A 27462-nucleotide genomic window follows, 5' to 3' on the forward strand; every position below is an offset into this window, starting at 1 on the left:
CAGCGATTTGTATTTGTAGGGGTTGCTTACTATTTTTGTCTATTTCATCACTGCTGTTCACAACTCCAACAAACTATAGGGAGCGCTGCAGCCACTGTCTAATGGCGGATGAAAAAGGTAAAACAAACACACACCGTAACTTATAACTTGCTTTGACGCTTAGTGAATGACAGTAATTTTTCACCGTGTTTGTGGGAAACTTTCTTTTCTATTCTTCTGAAATTACATTACATCATAAACTGTCTGAAGCCTATAATTTACCCCAAAGAAAACACGTGGAATGGAATGTTTTACCTTTTTCTTTAGTATTGTTAATCACCGCAAGGTAGCGTATTCGAGCTCTGGAGTTGCGAATTGATATGATTAGGAGTTAATTTCTGACAAAGGGGCTTTTGTCCGCAAGCCTTTTTTTTTTACTCGTAAAGAGCCATCTGTAATTTGTGAAAACTAATATAAAATTGAAAAAAAAAAAAAACAGGAGCTGAGCTCCCGTGAACTCCCATGCAAATTAGGAACAAGATATAATCTTAATACAGTAGGACCTCTCAAGAAGGGACACTAAAGGGAACGGCCAATTTGTCCCATAAATGGAGGTGTCCCTTCTTCGGAGGTAGATGAATTATTGCATGCTGTGTCGACTCAGTATGATTTCATAATAAAAGTAACACTCAAGATTAATTATTTAAAATGTTTCTTATATATGTACCAAATAAAATTCAGAATTATTCAAACTGAGAAAAAAAAATTTAAATTGTATCAAAAGTTTTCTGGTATCTAAGTTATGATGATTAGGACGATTAAAGAACTGATTTTCATTCATTACAATTTTGAATTAATGCGTTACATGGATTTCATTGATGTCATGTAATTTACAATGCAAAAAGCAGTTTGATAATATTTCAAGTTATCTATACAAAGCTTGTCATGGGCGGCACAGTATTGGTTGGGGCTCAGCCCATTTGAAAACATTGATGAGGGAAAAGCATGAATAGTCCTCGGCAATTATTTTAGCATACTCATTTTATTTATTTGCCTGTTAATGTCAAGACAAACTTTTAGAAGTTATTTTGGGGGGCAAAAAGGGAACCTTGAATTCCTATAAATTCGATACTTAGGATTTATACATAATTTTTCTCTGCGAATGTCCTTTAAAGAGAGGCAAATGCATGGCGGTCCCTATTCAAAAGGACTGGGACCAGAAAAAGTGTCTCCTAAATAAAGGTGTCCCTTAAAGGAGGTACAACTAAATATATCCTAAAGGGAAAGTAATGAGTCATTTAATCTTTTAAGGACTGTGTACCCTAAGCGAAAAATTTATTATTTTCTTTACCTAGGCTTAACCGCGTTTTTTGGAACCGAAGATTTTTATTGTTTGTTTCCTCGTGCGATATTTTTTTCACCGAGATTCTAATAAAGTCATTACGCAAGTTTCACGGAATACCCGCTCGAAATCAAATTTTCAATTGTGTCGATCATCTTATTTGTTTCAAACAGATACAAAATGAGACAAATCTCTTATTGACTATGAATGAAGAAGTCATATGCAAAAACTCTACTTCATTTTAAAAATTGATATCCTAAAAGAAATAATTAAAATTAATCACATTATCTTTTCTTTTAAATAAAAGTCATTAAAAATGCTTCAAAAGCATAATTTGGTCAAGCATTCAGTTAGCAAAAGCTTGTATAAGGTAGGGTAAAATGGGTCACTTTTCAGAGAACAAGTTAGTAGTGTTTTAATCCAGTCAATGAACACATTGTAGCGTGCATGGAATATGCGATAATTTTTGACTTCAGAATATTGTTAGGTGTAGTTAGTAAGTAAACATACTAAAAGTCCCCGACCCTGGGGGTGAGCTAAAGGTGGGAAGGAGGGGGAAGAAAATTTTGGGTTTTTCGAGAAAATGTCGGAAACGGTGGAAAAAATGCGTTTAAAATAAAAATTCAAGCTAAATAAAGTTACTATGAAACTGTTTCTACACATATTTGTCAAATTTCCAATAATTTTCTGGGTATATGTTATGAAAAACCGATGCTTTTCGGAAAAATTCTCTCTTTTTGTCTAATATTTGCTTCTAGTGTCTCCCAGGATAAGTATTCATGAAAGTTGTCAACAACAAAGTTGTAGAGCTTTAAATTTCCTTCAATTTGATATGCTACTTTGTTATATTTTATTCAACCAATCAAAAGTTACCAAATTTCAAACACGCACTTTCATGGCGACTCGAAAGGATCGCGCACTTCCTCCTTCTTCAATGAATTCGACAATCCTGATGGACAATAAAGAAATATCTGTGGATTACTATAACACAAATGATGTTTAAGGTGTGTGGGCGGGGGTCGTGAAATTGCGACTTTGTGACAAGGGGGAAGGAAAAAATAAGAAGCGTGACATCAAGCATTTTTTAATACGAATATGTTTATGAAAAGTAGCTTATAAAACGAATTTTGTGACAAAGGGATGGGGGAGAGTGTTAAAAATGTTGAAAAAAAGTATGACATTATTTATGGACAGCCCTTTACCAAGGAATCGGACGAAGATTTGCAAAATTACGTATATGCAGTATGAACTGGTGGACTGAGGACGTGCAGAAAGTCAGCACTATACGTACTGTTTAAGGAAATTGATAACGACATTGGTTTAATTTAATTAGAATTAGTTGTTACTCAGGATAGTCTGCAAAACTGTTAGGCAAAAAGAGACGACTGTATAAACCATATGGACATCAACGTCAGTTAGAAAATTGAAACGACGGTCAAACAAGAAGGTTTCTGTCCAACTTTCATAATAACAGTCAGTTGAAAAATCCGCTACCTATGAAGTTGCTGAAAAACGAGACAAATACGCTCAGAGCTTTAGGTGATGTTGACGTTGATATTGCAAAGACGGCTATCATCAGATGGCAAAATTCTTCGGTAGCCATCATTTGAGAGAAAGTCCTCCTGGTTGTCCTCTTGATAGCCAAATCCTCAACTGATCACGACATTCTGCCAGAAATTTAACATCATATAACATGTATCTAAGGTATATATCAACAGTTCTTCTTCCCCTGAATCCATTGAGGCTGCTGGGGTCAGATCTGTCTCTCATGGTATGGGGCTCTAGCCACAGAAAAGTCCCTCATTGAGTTCCGTTACAGATCATTTATCAAAGTAGCTGCAAACATCAGGACTGATCTCTAACTCTGCCGTACCACCAAGTTTACCTGTAGCTAGGAACTTAATGGTGAAGTACCGGATTGGTGGTTTGGGAAAGGAGGAATGGCTAACTCGTGCTGAAACTCTCTGAATCGGATGTTGCTCCTGGCGGAATCTGGAAGATGATTTTGACAGATTACTTTTCGACAAGTGACCAGGAGGTCACTTGCAGAAAATCATCTTCAGACTACTCTGTCGTAAGTTTGCATTGCAAGGGCAGTTGCAACAACGGAATCAAAATATTTATCCAGGACGAAGGGGACGGACGATGACATCAATGCTTTACCAATTTCTAAGAACAACTTTTCCACTGCTGGTGACATGACCCTTCCTCCTCAGAATTGAGCCAAGATGTTACCTTAAAGATGATATTTTCATTTTCTAATTACTGTCAGTCCATATTCCATATAATCACTTTCAAAATATGATAAATAATAATGTAATAAAAACTATAATTACCAAAATGTGCTAGCGGCCAGCTACATTTACCTTATTTCTATTATTAAAATTTTCATTATCCTGGAATAGCGTCACATATTCATTTCAGTAAGAGTAACGAAACTGAGTACATGCTAGAACTTCATATAGTTTTTGATTGCTTGTCAGCTGGGTGTCACTGTGATTTGACATAGGCTTCGTATTTCTTTGGTATCAGGTTTGAATCTGCAGTTCAAGTGTTCAGCCGGTGGATTTTCAAGACACAGAAAACTGTCAGGGTCCTTGTCACACGATTGCTGCACTGATCGCCTCGAGCGCCTGCTTGGCACAGACAATCAATCTAGGGCCGTTTCCATAGACACTTTCGACCCTGGAAAAACCTGCTTTTCACCGCCTTCCAGTTATTTGCGGGGAAAATGTGGATTTTTTCTCCTCCTGCTAGCTTCTGGAGTGAAAGCGGTGTTTTTACCCAGAATGCATTACGTGAAACAAGTTCGTCTACTAGCCGCTAAGGATGCTGGGTAAAAACCGCTTTCTCTGGTATAATGGGAGAACCTCTTTTTACATGGAAACGAGGAATTTTTCAATCGGGTTTTTTGCGGAGATAGAGCGGGGATTTACCGGGTCGAAAAGTAAGTTGTGAACGCGGCTATTGAGACAAAATTAAAGAGATTTTTTCCCCCGAAAGGTATTGGATTTTAAGAAAGCAATCATAAAAAAACATTGGAAATGTGACATATATGAAGGAAAACAATTTCAAAATAAATTTAGTTAAATTTCACTTCTATTCGGAACACATTTTTCCTGCCGCTTCCGAGATATAATCGAAAACCACAAAATTTGGAGCCCCTTTCCCACATTTGACACCCCCCCCTAGGGTCGGGGACTTTCAGTATGTTTACTTATTAATTACTTCTAACAAATTTCTTAATGAGGAAATGCTGGCTTTCTACACTTCCTCAGTTCACTTTCGTTAAATAATGCAATGGGTATGGAGCTAATTCATACTGCATAAACGTACTTCTGCAAATCTTCGTCCGATTTCTTGGTAAGAGGCTGTTCATAAATGTTACACTTTTTCTCAACATTTTGACCCCCTCCCCATTTTTCACAAAGTACTTTTCATAAACTAATTTTTATAAACATATTCGTATTAAAAAATGCTTAATGTGACACTTCTTACTCTTTCCCTCCCCCTTGTCACAAAGTCATAATTTTAAGACCCCCCCCCCCCCCAATCCTTAAACATCATTTGTGGTGAAGTAATCCACAAATACTTCTTTATTGTCCATCAGGATTGTCGAATTCATTGAAGAAAGAGGAAGTTCGCGATCCTTTCGAGTCGGTTTGAAATTTGTGAATGGCAACTGTTCCATTTTTTGCCATGAAAGTGCGTGTTTGAAATTCTGTAACTTTTGATTGGTTGAATAAAATATAACAAAGTAGCATATCAAATTGAAGAAAATTTAAAGCTCTACAACTTTGTCATTGACATTTTTTATGAATACTGATACTGGGAAGCAGTAGGAGCAAATGTTTGACAAAAAAAGAGAATTTTTCCGAAAATCATCGATTTTTCATAACGTAAACCAGGAAAATCAGTGGAAATTTGACACATATGTGTAGAAACAGTTTCATAGTAACTTTATTTAGCTTCAATTTTTATTTTAAACGCATTTTTTCCACCGTTTCCGACATTTTCTCGAAAAACCCAAAATTTTCTTCCCCCCTCCCTCCCATCTTTAGCTCACCCCCCAGGGTCGGGAACTTTTAGTATGTTTACTTACTAACTACCCTAACAATATTCTGAAGTCAAAAATTATCGCATATTCCATGCACGCTACACCCCTGTTTTTAGCACTCATTGACTGGACTATTTTCAATTAACATTAAAATCAGAAATGGATTTCTTTTTTTAATTGCATGTTGATATTACATTTTCTCAGATTATTTGTATGCAATTTCAACATTAGCTTTTAAATTATAAATAAGTTTAACTGTTCAAAAAATGAGTAGAAATGTTTCCAAACTCCATATGATACAATGAGAAGCAAAGAGATGTAAGTGCCAAAATTAAAAATTTGGAAATAATCAGTACAAATGGTAGGAGAACCTCTCCTCTGTTTTAGGACGACATGGTACTAGTGGCTATAGTGGGTCCTGATATAAAGCGTGAACTAGAAAAAATGTTCAATGATTGCCTACCTAGGATCTGAACTTTAAACACGTGATACTTTCAACGGTCCACTTACATCCCTTTACTTCTCACTACCTGTATGAGAAACTCAGCAAAGTTTTTTTTAATTTTCATTATTATTATAAAGTTTTTGATAAGTGATTAAATTTCTATAAGCAGCGATGTTCCCATCAATTTTTCTGAGAGTATACTCCCTGTAATCCATTACGCACAATATGTGTATGCAATCATATACATAATATGTCATAAAATAAAAATTTTTGAAGCTTGAAGATATATACGCTGTATGTCTAAAAAATTATTTGAGAGTATACGGCGTATCTGGAATAAACTCTATGGGAACACCACTGTCTATAAGGATTTACAGACCCGACGCGACGTGAGATCATGTCAGCCCAGTCGGAAACTAGGTTCCCGATCCTTGGGGGGGGGGGGGGGGGGAGCGACATTGACGCACAAAAAAGAAAGAAAAAAAAGAAGAAAAGAAAGAAAATGAAAAAAGAAAAGAGGGGGAAAACTCTGAATAAATGGAAACGAAAATATAAAGTAAAACTTACTCTTTGGGTTTTTACTGTTATGGCACTTATAAATTATTTTCTAGTAAGCAGTTTTTCTCATTTTTTTTCTCCCCCCCCCCCTTCTTTTTCTTTTTCCCCTTCTTTTTCTTTCTTTTTTTGGACGGGCGGGGGGTCGGACGACGAAACTTCTTAAGGGCCCGCCTCGGCTCTTTGTAGCCCTGATGATTTAACTGAAACTGAACTAAGATAAATAAATATCTTTGTGCTGAACATAATGTAAGAAACAAAAACGTCAAAAAAAAACAAATTGCAGATTACAGCAGATACGTGTTTCGACGGTACAGGGAACGCATTTTTCAAAAAGTAATGAGCTTATGGAAAGACATCCGACAAAAGCGTTCCCTCTAACGCCGAAACACGTGTCTGCAGTAATCTGCAATTTTGTGCCTTTTGACGTAGTTATTTCTTACTTCACTGAAACTGAACCCCTCAAACTGAAAATTATAAGAATCACTTTTAGAAGCGTTTCCTGATTCGAACAGAAACATGTTAAAATGAACCACAACGGACTCATCCCACAGTCCAACCTTCACATGCAGCATAAGCCAGTCCATGTCAGGTGCCGAGTTCGAACTGAGGGAAAACCGCATAAATCCGATAATACCAACAGACGTGACGTTTGGGGGGGGACGGAGCTCGGACCAGAGACAATTCCAACCTTCCTCTGGATTCTGCTCGGTCGTCGGGCTCATTAACAATTAATGTGAGAGTAACAGATTGCATGCAGCGTAATTAAGATTGTGGGAAACAAGCGCATATTAGTGCCTTAATTAAAGTTCCCTACGAGCCTTAATACCACGCCGAAGAAATCCCTTTATTTCCTGACGAATTCCCTAAGAAGCGGGTGATGGGATTATTTGAAGTTAGTGCGTATGTGAAACGCCTCTCTCTTTTTAGATCAGCGTTGGCGGTCTTTTACGATGAAGATGGGACTTGGTCCGGATGTTTAATGGGATTTTCAGGCAGAGAAAGGAGTTTGGGGAGGAAAGGCTATTTAAACGAGTTATTCGTAATCTTTAAAACAAACTTGATGGCTTTATTCATTTCCAAATGTTTTCACTTTCTGGAGTAAAGTTATTTATAGATTGCATGATAAATCTTTCTTTAACAATTTGCTATAGTCATATTAAAAATGTTTTATAACAATCACATGAATTTTGCCTACCATCTAAAAAACGAGTTATTCATAATCTTTAAAACAAACTTGATGGCTTTATTCTTTTCCAAATGTTGTCACTTTCTGGAATAAAGTTGTTTATAGATTGCATGATAAATCTTTCTTTAACAATTTGCTGTTAGTCAGATTAAAAATTAAAATGTTTTATAACAATCACATGAATTTCATCTACCATCTAATAAACTAGCTATTCATAATTTTTAAAACACACTTGATGGATTTATTCTTTTCAAAATGTTTTCACTTTCTGGAGTAAATTTGTTTATAGATTTCATGATAAATCTTTCTTGAAAAAAATGCAAGTAGTCTGATTAAAAATTCTTTATAACAATCTCATGAATCTCATCTACCATCTGATAAATGAGTTATTCGTAATCTTGAAAACAAACTTTATAGTTTAATTATTTTTCAAATGTTTTCACTTTCTGGAGAAAAGTTGCTTAAAGATTGCATGATAAATCTTTCTTCAATGATTTACTATTATTCAGATCAAAAGTGCACACATGAATTTCATCTACCACTCAATAATGGTACATTTAAATAAATATCCCCAAAACTATAAATAAATCGACAAATATTGAAAAGAATGTTATTTTGAATGCATTACTAGCACCACTAGCGCAGCTGGAATTTACCTCCTGGGGTGGCATTACATGTTTAAACTGCAGTGCAATGATTAGCAAAATGTGTTAAGGATGAATTTGAACCTGGTTATAAAAGGATTTTGAATAGTTCGTAGTAGTGATGGGTATAATCGAGTTCGCAAATTGAATCACTCGATTATTCAAGATCATTCAAGAACTCGATTATCACGAGCTCCCGATTATCAGACCTCGAGTTCTCGATTATCAGACCTCGAGTTATCGATTATCAGACCTCGAGTTATCGATTATCAGACCTCGAGTTATCGATTATCAGACCTCGAGTTATCGATTATCAGACCTCGAGTTCTCGATTATCATAACTCAAGTTCTCGACTATCGCTTCTCGAGTTCTCGATTATCACATCTCGAGTTCTCGATTATCGCATCTCGAGTTCTCGATTATCGAATTTCGAGTTCTCGATTATCGCATCTCGAGTTCTCGATTATCACATCCCGAGATCTCAATTAAAAATAATCGAGAAGTCAATCGCTCTCGATATTTATTCTCGATTGACAATCTATCGAGTTCTCGATTTCAATAGATCACGATTATCAATCACTCGAGTTCTCAGTTTCGACAAATCTCGATTGTCAATCACTCCGATTAGGAGAAATACTCGATTCCCAAGATCTCGATCATCAAAAGTTCTCGATTATGCCCATCAATAGTTTGTAGCGATATTATTTCTTAAGTTTGATAGACAAGTCGGGGATTTTTCTTTACTTATATGCCAATAGATAAAATAACACTACTCAAATAAGAGTAGGGCATTTAATAATACAGAAGTTGTAGATCACAGTTACCCTGAATAAGTGTAAGACGTACGGAAGTTTTCGAGCATGTATATTTTTAAAAATAATACTGTAAACACTGAAAAACAAACCTTCCGCTCGTGTCATACTTTGCCCAACTGCAAAATTTATTCTGTTACTTAGGTGTAGAATTTTCCTCACCCCTTTCATGAATCATACTCAAATCTACTGTTGCTACAAGAATTTGTTTCGCTCTTTCAGAAGATTGGTAGACGGTTTAATTCATGTAAATTGCATCATGATTTAGATTCTACTCGTTCATTTTGACAACGGAAACAACTTAAATATTTATTTTTACAATTTATTTTTTTTTTTGTATGTTTTAACATTTTATTTATTATTTTTTTATTAATTTTGTCTGGAGTTACTTTGAAATAATTGCATGTTAAAAATGCATGTATCCCTACTGATGAAATCATTCAACGAATAAGTTGGATAACTAACTTATACATAATTTTAAAAATTAGGTTTTAAATAAATATTTTGAGCAAAACTTTTAGGCAATCGTTTTGAAAAAACGTTGTTGCTTTTTTTCGAAACTTTAAAAGCATTTTTTCCCGTATAAGACTAACAGTCAAATTTATATTTCAACGAATATGGATCATTTTATTTCTGAGATTCAGTCAAGTATCTTTTTCCCATGATGAATGATACATACATATTTTTGTTTTCTTACATTTTTGAACAAAGTTATGAAACAAATTATTAGAAATTTCTTCATATTGTATATATATATATATATATATATATATATATATATATATATATATATATATATAGGATGTGTGTCTGTGTGCGTTTTTATGCGTCTTTGAAAAACATACTGATTACAAGTTGATTTAAAAATAGTACGAATTTCAGAAAAAAATTTTACCATTGAATTTGTTCCACTTCGGAGACAGAATAGCTGTTTCCTTAATGAATTTGATTTAATTGAAATCCACTGCTGTAATACAATTACAATAAGCGTCAGACACGACTATAAAATCACTTTTTCTATAGTTTTCTTTGAAGCCACTGAATAACTGAATTCTGCAACTTCTAAGCTCCTCCATACCTAAGCCGATAACAGTTAGCTTGCAAGGAAATGAAAACCGATGATTTTTTTTTTCTACCAAGTTTCTGCACGTTACATTTAAAAGGTGTACTACTGAACATACAACGTTTTTTTTCCCCCTCCTTTTCGAAAAAAAAGAGATTCGTTCTTATAGCGTTTTCCTTCTCCCTGTCACGCTGATAACAGCTATCTCGTTTTGGCTCTTTAATCTGAACTTGACTGATTTTGTTGTTGGAACAGAATTCTGACATAAGTAACTAAAGATCTTGGGCCTGCCTAACACATTTCTTGTCGCTTTCTGAAAAAATGTTCTTACTTTTTTTTTTTTTTTTTTGACTTCAAACAGCGTAGTATTTTTGTGTTGTATTTTTGTTTTTATTATTTTCTTTTTAATTTTTCCCCTCCCCTTCTCTTTCTCTCCTTTTTCTTTCGTTTTACTTTACGGTTTTGGGGTCGAATTCGGGAATGATAAACATGTATGGAACAAGCATTTTGTGGTATACAGCAAAACCTCAATAATTCAAAATTCTTTTAACCAAAACCTCGTCTAATCGACTTCGTTTCAATCGAAGTTCTACTGTATATTATTTTTCATTCTTGGTTGTATTCAATGGGGACAAAGTATTTTACAAATCCTTTCTTATTCACAGTTTTAAGCTTACGGATTATTTATACTTCTTCAAACATCAATGAGTTTTTGGATTTACTGTGACGAGCCACAGAGAGGTAAGGCAAGTTCCTTGTCACTGTGGTTGCCGGGCCCCCTCCCCCATAAAAGTTATAAAATAAAAACTAATTGGATTCCAAGCTGGGCCCCCTCAAGATCCGGGCCCCTAGTTTCCTACTAGGATGTCATAGCCTCCCGTCGACCCTGTTACTTTTAAGAATTAGAAGTGGCAGCCAGCCTAAAGTACTAGATCGTTCAAAATTGGCTACATTTGTTGGAGTAAATTTTTACTCTACATCTTGCGAACATTTTTTCGGTTTCGTATCATTTATCTCTACTAATAATAAAGCTGAAAGTCTCTCTGTCTGTCAGGATCTCTGTCCGGATCTCTGTCTGGATGTCTGGATCTCTGTGACGCGCATAGCGCCTAGACCGTTCGGCCGATTTTCATGAAATTTGGCACAAAGTTAGTCTGTAGCATGGGGGTGAGGACCTTGAAGCGATTTTTCAAAAATTCGATGTGGTTCTTTTTCTATTCCAATTTTAAGAACAAAATTATCATAAGATGGACGTGTAAATTACGAAAGTATCAAACGTGGAACCGTAACGTGGGCACAAGTCAATTGGCGAGATACGAAATTATCATAACGTGGAACCGCAACATGGATACAAGCCAATTGGCGAGAAAATTCACCACACATTATTTGTAAATATACAGGCGAGCCAAAAGACCTTTTAATTTTTTCTATTACGGTCAAAGCCGTGCGGGTACCACTAGTTAATAATATATTAAGTATATTATATAACGTAGAACATGCATTGAAGGGAAGATATACATGTATGATTTTAGTGGTATTGCAGAAATGAATCCACATTGCCTGTGGTAGAAGAGTGGATAGTCATCACGTAGAAAATAGATTTATACATTAATGTTTTCAAACCAATTATTTGCATTTTATTTTGATGATGCTAATAGCATCTTGTTGTTTATTATTGAAAAATACAACAATTAATGGAAGCATCCTAACAGCATGCAAGTTTGAGAGCTTTACCAGTTTATTATCCTTCAATCAATCTTATCTCAATGTAAGGTATTTTTCTTGTGAGAGAATTGCCCACATTTTCCAAACTGAAACTTATCTTCTGTAGGTGAACTGTCATATTCGAAATTGGATTACGTAAAGCAGATCAGTGATCCGCTTTGCCTAATCCACTTTATTCGAACTTGGCAGCTAGAATGACATTAATGTCGACTACTCGGACATTTAGGTCCAACAGGAAACTACATATCACGTATGTATTTATTTCTTATCCATCATAAAAGTAGATCTTTATCGAATCTTTAACGTAATCTATTTTATTTAATTGCAGCACATTTTCCTTGCTTTCCTTTTTCTACGTAATATATTTTATAAATAGGTAGAATTCAGGAGTGCAACATAAGTTACTGAAAAGAAGTATAAATACGACTGGTGATCTGTATTGGGGTATTTGACGAACTATGATCAATGCACTTTGGGATACTTGCTTAGGTTTTGTACTTATTATCTTTCCTTGGACTTGATCGCGTTTTTTGAAACCGAAACCTTTTAATGTTTGTTTTGAAGTACGATATTTTTTTGCCTAGATTCTGCCGAAATCAATATGCAATTTTCACGGAATAACCTTTCGAAATTCAATTTTCAGCTGTGTCAACCAACTTATATGCTTCAGAAATATGCAAAACGACACAGTTCTCTTATTGACTATGAATGAAGAATGCAAAAACTAATTCATTTTTAACTTGATATGATAAACTAAATAGTTAAAACGAATCAAACCGTCTTCATTTTTAAGTACAGTCATTAGAAAAATACTTCAAAAATGTACTTTTGATCCAGCATAAATATTTACAATCAGCTTAAATTTGCATCAGTTTAGAGTCTGACTTTTATAACCAGTTTTAAGATCAAATTTTGCAAATACAAATGGTATTCTACAATGCCCGAAGTTCCTTTAATGCTTATTTAAACTTGAATTGAAACTTGAACTAAAATGGTAAGTGGAAAATCCAATATTGCAGGAACGAAATATAAACCATAATCGATGTAGCTTAACCACAGAGAGATGGTGGATAACCTGGAAGGGGAAACAGAACACTTAGTTTTGTAATAGGTAGGATCAGCGAGAACGCACAAGCAGTAAAGTCTTTACTGCTAGCGCGATCTCGCCGATTCGGTCTATTCGGCCTATTACAAAATGAGGTGGTCCGTTTCCGCTTACAATTCATTCGCCATCTCTCCGAGGTCAAGCTACAATAGTTAAGTCAAAAAGAGATTTTTTTTGTTTATAACTACTATTCTCTTTGAGTCGTACTTTTATGCGTTACAGACTTGTTTGTTTAAATCTGTATTTTACTGCATGCTGAAAAAAAGGTCTAAGGATACGTGTAAGTTGATGAGAATTCAAAATATATATAAAGTTTTCAAGTAGGAATAGGTATCAGGGAAAAGTGTCCAGTTTTCAAGTTTAATTTGTTCAACGTATCTAAAAGCACAATTTCATTTTCCTTAATGAAATTGATAGTGGTAGCTAGTTTATTTTCAGTTGCTTAAAACAGCATATTTTTTCTTGTTTTCTTATACCCAAATAGCAACAGAACTTGAGTGTATAATGAAATGCCGTTAGTATTGAGCCATCTTAAACCTCCCCCCCCCCCCCGCCCATCTACCCCGATTCTGGACAATACCGTAGTCGCTCTCTCAGCTTCGAGCTACTAAGTTCTGGCACCAAAATTGTCCGCATGTTTGTGCCTTCCATTTCAAGTCCCTCTCTTCATCAGCAAACGCATTTCTGTCTGACGGATAGCTCGAACTCCACGCAGGATGGCTTCTCAATAGTTCCGCAATCACTGCCGAATGTGCATCAGCGCTCTAATAGCTTTAATTTCCAACTAAATAGCGCAATCTCTGCGACTGCCTGGGAGAGGATGAAATCGCATTATCCGAGCTCGAATCGGAGCCCGAATACAAATTGGGCTCCGGGATAGGGCTCCAATTCTGGTACCAGATTGGATGGCTCCAGAGTATCGAGCCATTTGCGGAAGAGTCCTACATCAGATTTAAGTACAATGTCCCCATTCTGGTTCATTTAGGTTTATGCATCTTGATTGTGCGTCACCTCAAAGTGAAGTTTGTTTATGAATAACAACTCTAAGTAGGCGTCAATGTCATCAATTAGTTTATGGTATGGGGAGAATTGCTTCAAAGTGTTGGAAATAATATTATTGATGTCATTGAATCTGCAGTAATTTTCTGCATCGAACTAAGTACAATTTCCCCAGCGTAGTTCATTCAGGTTTAGTATCTTAATTGTGCGTCACCTCAAAGACAAGTTTGTTTATGAATATCAGCTCGAAGTAGGGATCAATGACAGCAATTAGTTTATAATATTCATATGATTGCTTAATGTGTTGGAAATACTTTTACTAATGTCGTAGATTGCTATAGTTTTATGCATCGAATTAAGTCCAATGTCCCTTTCCTTGTTCATTTAGGTTTAATGCATCTTAATTGCATGTAACCTCAAGGTGAAATTAATTTGTGAACAACAGCTCAATGTAGGAGTGAATGACATCAATTAATTCAAGAATTTCGCATTGATAAAATTGTTTAAATGTATTAGAAATTACATTGATCTCTATAGCATTGCAATAAATTTCGCAATTATTTGCCTCGAACTCAATACAGTGTCACTATTCTGGCTCATGTTTCTTAACATAGTTAAACTACTCCACAGGTTTTGTGATGACTTACTTTCGATTAGAAAAGATGTATATATTTCATTGCCAGACATTTAACTGTGTTATTTCATTGCTGCTGATAATAGAGTAATAACCCCAGTAATTGGCACTTTAAGAGTTTGTCCTTAAACTTACGTCTGTTTTCATTTCTTAGAAAAGAAATATTTACTTGTAAATATTTTTGTATCAAAGAATGCACATCTGTACATCTATTCAGTTCACTAAAAGCAAAAATATTTGAATTCTTATAAAAATGTTTTCATAAAAAGTTACCAAAATCACCATTAATTGGCACCTGATACCCCAGTGTATGACACCTTGTGATCCAGTGATTGGCACACGTTAATAAAATTGGAAAATCACTTTATTTTTCACTTTTAGATTACATACAAATTTCATCATCATAAGAACCATACCTAATATTAATTTAGAGTTGACAATTTTACATAAATTAATGTTAAAGTACACATCTTAACGTCAAAAAAGTATTTTAGAGAAATAAAAATTTGGAATGTTACATGAAAAAAAAAATATCGTGATTATTGCTCTTTTATCAGCCGGCATGCAGTTTTGATTTTAAGAATTACAGCTGTTTTCACATGTTGTTGTTTTGTGCCAGCTAGGCTGGCAAGTGCGCTGCTTCACTTTTTCAACTGTACCGTAATTTGGTGTGAAGTCCGACTTCCACAGTACACACATGCCATAGGGAACCGTTTATAGGGTAGGCAACCATACACAGCATAACAACACATTCACGCAAAGGAAGGACAAGGACAGGAAAGAGAAAGTACATTCATGCCCAACCCGGGATTCGAACCCGGGGCCACCTCATCGCAGTCAGACTCCTCTGACCACTAGACAAGGCGGGCAGCAGCTGTTTTCACCTAAAAAGGAACATTAAACCGATGATTTAAAGGGACAAAAAGAAGAAGAAAGGAAGAAACAGTTCTCTACAGTCACAATATCTGACTGTGATGGCAACACATATGTTTTTTATTTATTTATTTTTTCTAATTTAACAGTAGATCCTGGAGGATTTAAATCAGTAGTAGAACCCATACAATATTTTTGCTGAAAAAGTATCAGAAATCAAACTAGTGACGCATTGAACAACACATTAGGGACTATAAGCACATGTGCCAATTACTGGTGACTAGCAAAATTTAAGCACCATTAAATGGCATCCATCATTTCTTCAAAAACATAAAAAGAGACAAAAATTTTCTTTTACTCACTCAAAGAAACACCTTTCAACTAACAAAACTTTTGACAACCAAAATTTAAAATGAATTTTAAATCAGATTTTAATAAATTGATGTGCATGCTTCCCTTAAGCCGGCGAAGAAACTTTTGCAACAAAAATGGCTGATTCGACAGAAGCCAGAATTGTTTCTCTTTTCTATGCACTGCTACCATTTAGTAATGTGAATTCAAGTTATAATCTTTAAAGTAAATGTACATTCAGTTGATATATAGCCTTCTTCTTTTAAAAGATTGGATATGAATCTTATTTTATGAAGGAAGTGCCATGCACTGGTGACCTGCCAATTACTGGGGGTGTTACCCTAGTTTTGTTAGAACATTAACTTTATTAATAACAGATCGAAATAGGATAAAACACCAAAAACTTGACCACAACTATAAAATTCCTACTTTGTTTTCTTCCATTAGCAATAAGAGCCAAGTTGACTAAGCATATTTTTGTGACACTGTTTATCTTATACTTTGTAAACTTTCTGTTTTTTTTTGTTCCTTAAATTCATTTCCAATAATTTAGCTTAAAATGTGACAAAGACATAAAAATGCTGAGAGAATGTAGAACAAAACAAAATGTCATGATGCGGAAACATCGCATTAGTGAGAAAATATCCCTCACCATAAAAATTTTGCTTTAATCTTAATGCTCCCAAACACATAGATTTTTTTTTTTTTAATTTAGCTAATTCTCCCGGGAAAATCTCAAGTATCTTAAGTTTGTATTGTACCGTTTGTCCATGAAGTTATTTTTATTTAATTCCTGTAAGTTTTCTTTCTTGTCCTGATAGTCGCTCAACAGGAAAGCCTATAATATTAATGACTACTGATAAGTTAAGAGGCCATCCTAAAAAGGAACTTCCTGAATGAGAAGCTCATTTCCAAACTTCTGATGGACATTTTTCGTAATTTCTGTGTCTTTAAAGTGATAAAACTAATCGGAAACAAATTGTTTGCAGGCGACATAATTATTTTTTTTAATCTATTTATTTAGCTAATTCTCCTGGGAAATCTCAAGTTTGTATCGTAGCCTTTGTCCATGAAGTTATTTTTATTTAATTCCTGTAAGTTTTCTTTCTTGTCCCAATAGTCGCTCAACAAGAAAGCCTATAATATTAATGACTACTGATAAGTTAAGAGGACATCCTAAAAATGAACTTACTGAATGAGAAATTCGATCAATAAGCTTCTGATGGAAACTTTCCATTACTTTCTTGCATTAAAGTGATATAACTAATCAAAAAAAAAATGTTTGTAGGCAACTTATTCCCCATTAAAGAAAAGAGGAAAAAAAAAAAACAATTTGGGACACGCGACAAGAAAGAAATAGCACATTTCCTATCCAAGATATATTCTAATTTGCATTTTTTTTTTAATTCTTCCATGTTCAGTTTTATTTTAAAAATCATTCTGATATATCAGTCTCACTTTCCTGTTCAGTTTAGTTTTATTGAATGGTAAAGTTCGTGAAATCTAAGACTAGAAATATATTATTGCGTCATGTAAAAGAATTGAAAATACAATTAATAAAATTAATTGATGGTGAAAAATATTGCGAAATGTACATGTGTCGGAGAAATAAAACTTTCGTAAAACAAAATGTCCACAACTTTTGAACGACATTCTATTTCTAAAAACTCTAATAAGCTAGTTCTAAACTTTTAAAACTTATTTTCATTAAAATAGCTTCAAAATGCATTACTTAAATTTTATTTTCTCAAAGCTAAACAGCATCGTAGCTTAAATGTAGTTCTGAAGTATCAACCGTAGTTTTTTCGTTTTCTTTTTTTTTTTTTTATCTCTGCACTGTTTACGCAAACGAGAAAGAAGAAACGTACTATAAAATGCGTTTTATACTCGAGTCCTCCTTTATACTCTCGAATAAAAAAAGGGAAAGTAAAATGGGTCGCACATAAATCATTCTGTTTCCGAGCTTTTTAGACAGATTCTTTTTTATTCAATAGATATAAATAACGGGCATATATTCAAATCAATGTTAACCATACAAAGAATACTGAGATTGGTCTTTGTTTTGGGCTATAGAATTTAATTCTAAAATGAAATTTGAAAGCATATTTTTTTTTTTAAGTATTAGATACTTAGTACAGTAGAACCTCGTTCATCCGGCTTTCGTTTATACCGATCTCCGGTTTATCCGGATCATATTTGTAGCTTTAAAAAAACATTTATGCTCACATAAATAATTTTAATCTAGGATAATAAGAACATAACTATAAGTACGTGTACGTCGGACATTCGCTTTTTGTTTTGACTGAATGTATAATTTCGGCATAGATAGAACAATTAATTTATGATGATCTAACATACACTACTGCAGTTGAGCTATAATGACAAAGCATTATAGCTCAACTGTGCTTTTTTCAAATGACAGAGATAATAGAACTTTGTTAAAAAAATATGTAAAAATTGTTTTAACTTTTTTTTCATGTCTTTTAAACAATTCTATGTAATTTTGCTACAAAATATCTATCTACCTATCTATCTATATGAGCCTTATAACTCGAATATTCCTTTATCTCGAAGTTTCCATTCAGTCTCAAAATAATTTAGTATTTGCAATACAAAGTTGCCTCGAAATCTCGAATGTACTCCTTCTGAGTCGAAGTTTTTACAAAGTATTCGTTTCCATTTTATGCATGTAAATGCAGCCAAAATAAGAAAAAAAGTTGTTTTTCTCCTTTAATAAATAAATTACATGCAATATACAGACTTCCGGGTTATCCCATAAAGAGACCGTTTATACCCTGTAGTTTCGTCCTTGTAATTGACTTCTAAGTCTGGAATTGGCAGTTACAGAGCTGCAAATGTCATCTCTTTGAAACATACGATTGTCAACAAACTAGTAGATAGAGCAAATTTATCATTAAATAAATTATTAATTCAGGTTAAAGTTTATGAAATTACGAAAATTAAAGTAAGGAGTTATTGAAACTTCTTTATAGACAAAAGGAAGCGCGGGTAAAAAATGTTTGGAAACCACTGCAACAATACAGCGTGTGAAATTTATCACAGGAAAAAAAAACTTTACAGCAGAAAAATTTCAATAGTGTACAAACGAAATGTCTTATGCAATTCAAGAGAAAAAACGGCAACTAAAAAAAATTCTAATAAATTAAATTCCACTTTATTAACTATATATTCCGCTTATAGCCAAAAAAGTAATATTACATAAGATTTAGCAAACATATTTCTTCATAAACATGTCGCAGATAAGCCATCCTTCAATGCGACATGGTCCGTATGGAAAAAAAAGTTCAAGATAGTTTGATTATTTTGAAATTTATTGAAAGGATGAAATTCCTTACCTGAAAGGGGAAATCTCAGAAAAAAAAAGATATATAAATATAAATTTAGCATACTTTTCAATCCTTCGGAGCGCACCGTAAGCTACCTGCGAAAGGAGGAGCAGACGATTTTTTATATATTTATTGAAGTCCTCCAGACTGTCCCAAAAGAACTACAACCTAGGGAATCTTCAGAATTACTGGAATATTTTTCGATATTTTCAGCCGAGAAAGATATTTTTAAGATACTTTTTAGCGAGGGCATAAATTTCGATTTTCCCCTGTTCCAACTGCCGCTTTCGCTCCCCTGTATCGAATCCCGAAGCGTATAACGGAAAATGGTATGCGAAATAGCTACGAAAGTTTGGGAGCGGCGTCATGCGTCTTGTTTAAATGCGCATGAATATTTCTACTTTATTTTTAAAAAAATTGTTTACCGCATTTTCTGTGAAACTATTTTGCTCTCGCAATTAGCAGGTTTACTGTTCTTAAGAATTTTTAATTGCCTTTATTAATATTTTTTTTTTCTTTTTTAAAAGTAAAGTCCGAAAAGTTACTCCGAATACTTAAAAGGTCGTTATAGCATCCAGAGATTGCAATTTCATTCAGAAACAGGTTTCTCACCTGCTTTATGGAAAAATGAAGCATATTTTCGACTGAATTAACGACAGTAATACAGTACAGCCCAGTATTAACCTTAGAGCAGGAATTATAAATGAAGGGAGCCAGTCCAACCATTGGCTTAGTAAAAGCTTGAACAAAGATCTCAAATCACGTGGCTTCACAACGACGAATGATTAACAAGTTTGGCGTGAATATTGTTCTCGATGGTATTAACAGACCTTATTGTACGTAGAGTGCTTAAGTTAACTGCTGTTAAATAAAAACAAACACAAAAGAACGGTAACCATAGTCTATATCGCCTAAAAACGCAGGCTGGTGTATAGTTCGCGTAGATTTCCCTAGAATATAAAGAGCTTTCTATTTTAGTAAAAACTACGCTACCTGTCTAAGGAACTATTTAAAGAATGTAGAGAGTTCTAGTTGCTGAAAATGAGGTCAGGAGGGCTTGTAGACATCGTCAATGACAGAAAACAGGACTTCTTGCTGTATTTCATGAAATATTGGAGAACAGGGAGTACCATTGGTATAAGTGATTTCATAGCATTCTCTAATTATCCCTTTCTCATTATACACTCCAGAACCCATCATACCTAACTCGATACGTGATTTAGCTGGTAGGATATGACCGTGATGAAAACTATTTTTTTGGTCCAGACAGGGAAAAGAGCAACCCCTGATCCAGAATCCCCAGAGATATTGATTTGGAATGAGAGGACTTCGAGGACTTCGTGACTACTACAGATTTAACGTGCACAATCCGCAATTACATACACGGAGGATCTTCGGCTGCTAAGCATCGTACATGCGACTCTCAAGTCGTGAGCCCAACACTTGACCGATCAAATCACCTTGGTCTCCTTCTAGACACTTAGACTGGTGGACAGGTTGCATCAATTTTCCTGGAAGATAAAGAACTTTGTAGTCAAGAACCAAATATTGAAATTGGTGGACGTGAGAACTATATAGACTTCGCAAATGGCTGAAAACATGATTTTTAAATATATCTCTTTAAAAATATCGGAGAACATGGCCGCACCCAGGTGTAAGTGATTTCGTGGTATACCGACGGGTGAAGTATCGAAATTATTATTTATTATGATTTTCTCAGGTGTGAAATACACTGTATTGTAGCAAATCAATGGGAGATTTCTTTCTTTTTTTTTTTTTATTGAGCAATCATAATCTACCAATTGTCTCACTTGATTACAGTTGACGTGCCGGGTGCCGGGTCCCACGTCAACTGTAACTTTTGACGGAGCCTCCATGAGAGGATCTACTCCTGAGCGGTGTACCCCGGAATCGACTTTATTTATACCCGATCCTCTCGATTTTACACAATCTTCTTTAGATAAAAATAGCATCCAGTGCGCAAAATCCAACCTCTAGCACTCATTTGAGTTTTGACGACTTGAAATCAAAGGATCCTTTTCGAGATTATAATTGCCATAGGAGCCGTTTGTAGAAACAGGAAATGTAACGAGTAGGGTCAAATCGTAATGCAGGATTGCAAAAAACATAATTTGAATTCAAGATGTCAAAATTCGAACTAATTCCAGGGGCTAGTTCTTTGATGTTATTACTTATTTTGCATGCGAGTTCCAAAATCTTTCCCATCCCCCGAAGAACAGAGGTGCACCCCTCTCCCTAAATACCACTAAGACCCCTTCCCCTTCCCCAAAAAAAGAGAAAAATACCCCTTAAAACCCTAAAAATTTCAATGGCCCAGTCTGCGCCATGACCCAAAGCTCATGCCCAACGAGAGGCCATGTCAGCCTAATCGGAAACTAGGGGCCCGGGCCTTAAGGAGACCCGGCGACACTGAAGCAGAAAAAAAGGAAAGAAAGAAAGAAAAGGAAAGGAAAAATGAAAGAAAGAAAAGGGAGACTCCGAAAAAGAGAGAACGTAAAGAAAAAGTAAAATTGACTCTTTTGGTATTCACTGTTGTGGCACCCAAAATAGAGTTAATTATTTTCTTGTAAGTATCCATTTTGATTTTTTTTTCCTTTTTTCCCCTTCTCTCATTTCTTTTCCCCTCTTTTTATCCTCATTTCCCCCCCCCCTTTTTTTTCTTGCTTTTCTCTTTTTTTTGGAAGGGGGGGGGGGGCAGTAGGGGACCGGCGACATACTTGACAAGGAGCCCTTGGCTCTCTGCGGCCATGCCGCTGCTATAAGTGGGCACCCCTGCTAATTGTTTATCGGTCTGTCAATCAATACACATATTTTAATTATTTATGCTCGTTAATCTACCTGCAAACTACCCGTTTATTTATCTATGTTGCCTTACATTTATTCCTCGTCTATTCATATCTGGGGAACGATAACTCTTTCATTTGCTCTCTCCTCAAAAATTGCTTTCATCCGGGCATTGACTCTTACTTTACACATGCCACACAGTGTAATATAAATGACTAAATTACATTCCCTCGCTGCAGCAAAATTATATCTCCCAGTTGCCACTTCATTCTTCACAAATAATAGTCGAAGCTGCCATAAAGAAGAAAGAGAAAAAGGCGAGGCTACAACACGTGACCCGGCACAAATTCTGTCAGCGGTGATCTATAGGAACATATACTTTAATTTCGATCAGATTTTTTTTCCTCCTGCGCTTTATTTTTTGAAAAGATGGAAATAAGACCAGTAATGGAAGTACGGTAATGGTCGTTACGTACCGGAGTTAGCAAGCTGCAAAAAATATCGCAATTACGTGAATACCTTGATTTCCTTTTAAAATAAATGAACAAATGGTTTGACCGCGGTGGATTTTTTCTTATTTAGAATTTTTTTACAATGTGTGTGAAAGTATAAATAATGACGATGTTCTTTGCTTATTCTTTTTAAAAAGGGTGAACGATTTTTTCCCGTTTTTTGTTTAAAATCGTATTTTTCAACAAGCCTAAGTAATTTCCTTTTCTGCATCTTTTTCTATTTATTATATCTTTAAATTATGAGTAGGCGTCTTTTGTCCCCGCAAACTAGAGAAATCAGTTTTGTGGTATTTATTAATCTATGCCAGGGGTTTCCAAACTTTTCAAAGCCGCGGCACCCTTTGAGCAATTAAAGTTTTCTAACGGCACCTCAACTATTCATTTGAACTGTAAATCTATGTTTAGCTATCCATATTTATGCATGTTTAATTGTAATTAAATCGGGCCGTAAAACATTACGTTTATGTGTATATTTTTGCAGAAAATATTAAAAGTTATGATGATAGAGGGTTACCAATTATCATGTGTTTAATGAAATAAAGTTTTTTTTTTTTAATTCTTAATTTAGAGAATTTGCATATTGTATTTCTTTTATATAATATGAAACCGGGTGAGACTTTGATGATAACTATTACACTTTTTGTATAATTAATAACAAAGATTTTGTATCGTAGACACCTAGCGGCATCTTCACATGTCTACGGCACCCAGTTTAAGAACCCCTGATATATAAAGTAAACATAAAAACCGTCAAAAAAGCACAAATTTGCAGAATTAATGCATACACGTGTTTCGGCGTTTCAGGGAACGCCTTTTTCAATGCAAAAAGTAAAGAGCTTATGGATGAAAAAAAAGGTCTTTACTTTTTGCATTGAAAAAGGCGTTCCCTGAAACGCCGAAACACGTGTATGCAGTAATTCTGCAAATTTGTGCTTTTTTGACGTTGTTTATGTTTACTTTACTGTTCAGCCGAGTACTGTTCATTTCTCTTACCCTGATCTGTACTTTTTATGTTGTGTTTTAATGGAGCGACCAGTTAACTCAGGCGCACCGAATACTAACAAAAAGCGTCACAGAGTTACCGATAAACCAATCGTATTTGAAAACATTCTATGGACACTCACCACACTAACCACTGACGTCATGAAACGTCGTGAAATCAACCTCCCGGGTTAACCAGTAACTCTGTTAGAACGCGCCCGACTGGGTGCTGTAGTGGTTAGACGTTGGCCTCGTACACCTTTGGTCGTCGGTTCTGAATCCACGATAAAAGTGTTCAGTTGGTGGACTCTCAAGACATAAAAAAACTGGCAACGCCAACGATTATGCAGCACGTAAAAAATCCCTTGAGTGCCTCTTGGCTCAGGCACTCTCGGCCAAATTCAAGTATTAGTGTAATTTTGCATAGTGTGAGCCGAAGTGCCCCCATATGGTGGGAAACTGGGCACCAAATTTTCTAATGCCATTGACATTCACGCTTTAAAGGTAGTGCATGACACATTGTATGCTTTATCTGGGGACCACTCTAGGTGTGAAAAGGCTCTGGTACTGAATCAAACCTTTTAGAAAGAAAAAAAATATAGCAAAATCAGCCGAGCATATTGACCATGGCTCAAGCGCCATGGATCAAATCTCAAATAAGAAACGGAGGGGGTTGACCAGTTTGACATTTCTTTCCAAAGTATATAAGTGGTTCGGATTGACCTTAAGCGATAAGCCTTCCTACGATCAGTAATCCATAGGTAGGCTTGCCGGATTTCTGAAATATTCAACCGGGACACCGGAATGCCCCCCCCCCTCCTCCCCTTGCCAGCATCGCTAGTATTCAAAAGGTTACACACCTGTGGCTGATTTTTCGAGTGTTTAATAGGGCAGTTTATTCTCATTGCTACAAATAAATGGTTACAAATTATGAACCTGAAACAGAGGAAATAATGACATAAGCAGAAAATTTGAACATTTAACTTCTTAGCTGCAAATAATTACACGTTATTTTTGTTGGAAAAAACACTTTGATGAGGAATAAAAAATTGGACAATATTTAGACATACTTTTCATTTTATAGGACTTTTTTTTAACCTTTTTTTTTTTCTCTTTTGGTTTTAACCTTGTTGTAAAAATCCTCACAAGCTAATCCAGTATTAATTTTACAAGTCAATGCTGCAAATGATAAAGTAATTATCCTAAATAACCCTTCACAGTTAATTATTTTTAGACCTTTTTCGTCATTTGTAATCAAATTTCTCTTTTTCCGGGACGTGAAGTGAACCGGCCGGGACACCGGGATTTAGGCTGAAAACCGGGACGTCTGGCAAGCCTATCCATAGGCGGATAATATGTTCCGCCGGTTTGACATGTATGCGCGCACAATAATTTTTTGTTTGGTTACGATCAAAGTATTAACTGTAGGAGTTCGACTTATAGTTATATAATATGCGCAAATTTACAATACTAATCGTTCCTTTCTTTGGCTCGTGGTATGCAGCAAAGTTCTTCACTAAAAAGGTCAAACACGTATGTTCCAAGTATTCACAAAGTCATTGTTAAGTAACGAAAACCAGCCTTCGACAGAGGCTGGTACTGTTACTTTACTGAGAGAAAGGACAATCTAAATATTTATTAGTCTTACGTAATTGCGGAAAAAGGACTGAATTTCTTATTGTTCTTTGGTAACGACTGGTTTAATAAATTACTTCAGTTCTTGCTAACAATAGACGATAAAGCGCTCTTGCATTATACATTTCTGAATTTAAAATTTAAAGCATTTGAGTTTACGCTCAACTGCAAAACAATTTCGAAATCCTTTTTATTTTTTAACTTTTACTTCTTTGTGCTAAGTAAGGAAAGTATTATAATCATAGAAAAAATTTCCCGCAAACTTCGGCCTAAATTTTCATTTAACTCACTCCCCATTAAATGATGACTTTTTTACGACTCATTCGTACTTGAATGTGCCTCCCCGAGCTATTTGCAAATTTACAAATAAAATATCCATTTTAACCATACTTCAGTTTATGAAAACGAGCTTTTTTTTCCCCCTGATGTCTGTGTTAAAAGAATGTAGTAAAGGCGTATTTTAGTGCGTATGTGGGTATCTCGCAAGATTCAAAACCAGTGCGACGACGAAGGTTCGAAATTCGTCATGCCAAAGGGGTCTTTTCCAAAATTTTAAGAGTATTTTTTTCTGAAAGAGCATGCTTAAAAACATAGGATCTCACCATTTTTTAAATAATTTGTTTAAGTTTAATATTTTTAAAAAAATACCTAAATCAGTGCGTTTTCATTGTTTAAGCTTCTGCCGATGACATCACAAGTGATAAAAAAATGCCATTCAGTGTTGCCATTCACAGAGCAAAATATTTAGTTCGCATTTTTACTCACGTGTATTGGCAACGATAGGGTTGATAGCAAGCGTAGAGCGCAATGTTTAAATCGCTTCTTGATTATCATAACGTGGAAATACGGTAGAAAGATGCCCCAAAGAGCATCATTTGTGACGTATCAAGACCACGTCTTGTTTGAAAAATCGGACATTTTAAAAAATTAATTAAAAAATAACTGTTGAGAAAATAAAAGTATTTTCTGGCTCCATGTTTTTTTTTTTTTTTTTTTTTGCTTAATTCTATCAATTTCAGTGACTAAAAGTATTACTTTTGACTGAAGGAAACAACCCCATTTTACACATTTCTTTTTGGTTGAAATTCGATGCTTCAAAATAACTTTTTACACGTTTTTTTTTCTTTTCTTTGAGGCGAATTAATGTTAATTTCGTGGCATACTGAAGTAATGTGGGCCACTTTGAAACATCACTAAGTTTTTACTTGCCAATTTTTTCTCACCAACTTGGCAATATGTCTTCAAGGTAGATTTCGGTAGTGGTTTTAGTCCTTGATAAAAATGAGATGCAGTATCCAGTGTTGGTTTAAAGACATATTTGTTACACAAATCTCTGAAGAAAACAGTCTTTTTCTGAAGCTATTAGCAACAAATTAAGGTTTTAGTATTTAAAATGCTTTTCTGCTCACTCTAAAGCATTAATATATTTGTTCTTTCTTCACATTCTACTCAGCTTTTGCTGTTGCGATTTCAGCTATTAGACGCCAACAAAAGCATCAAATTCCTTTAAATTCGAAAGTGTCATTCTCTTTATTTGTCATATTTTTATAGTTGAAGTCTAAAAAAAGTAAGAAAGTGAGGAGTGTCACATGAAACGCGCATGAAACACACCCGTTTTGCTGAGTTCTTAAGGGGAATAGGGTTTTTAACGTCAAAATATTCCCTTTTTTTACGATTTTTTAAAAATTCTATACATTTTTGATCAGAAATATCCACAGACATGCCGGTGATAATGCTTTTCCCAGAGCACGTTTGGATAAAGATGATTTGCGGTGTTCACAGTATCTCAGCTGACATTTATCTGAAATCAAATTCCATTTGAATTTAGTCAAAGTATTAATTAACCCTCCCCCCTACGTTCTATTTTTTTTTTTTTTTTTTTTTTTTTTTTTTTTTTTTTTTTTTTTTTTTTTTTTTTACTTTAAAATTTTTGGTGGCCGTTTGACCATGAATTCATTTGAACATGCATGTCAAGACTATGCTTTCTTCTGCAGGGTAGCCATCTGTAACATGATGAAGTGATAACTCCCGATTTTGATTTCCGAAACAATTGCGCGTCATTTTAACAGTTATTAGGTTTAGGAGATATGGAGGATGCTCTTGATCTATCGGAGCAGCATACAGTTTCCATCTGAGGATCTTGCGCGAAATTATTTTACAGAAACAGAACCGCATTATTCTCTTGCATATTTTGAAGAATTCTTGCTATCTAAAGATCAATATAGGAAATTCATTTCTGGTGGCCAGGGACGAGTAGAAGTACATTTAAGAACCCTCTTTTCTTTTAGTCGCCGTTTTTTTTGTAAACAAAAAAAGTAATTAGGGAACAGATTAGCTTTCGGAATTTTATTAAAATAATTAGTTTAAGAAAAGATTAATGTGAATAATTGATGACATTAACGTTAATT

The sequence above is a fragment of the Uloborus diversus genome, chromosome 7 (assembly GCF_026930045.1).
Source record: "Uloborus diversus isolate 005 chromosome 7, Udiv.v.3.1, whole genome shotgun sequence".
Classification (NCBI taxonomy): Eukaryota; Metazoa; Arthropoda; class Arachnida; order Araneae; family Uloboridae; genus Uloborus; species Uloborus diversus.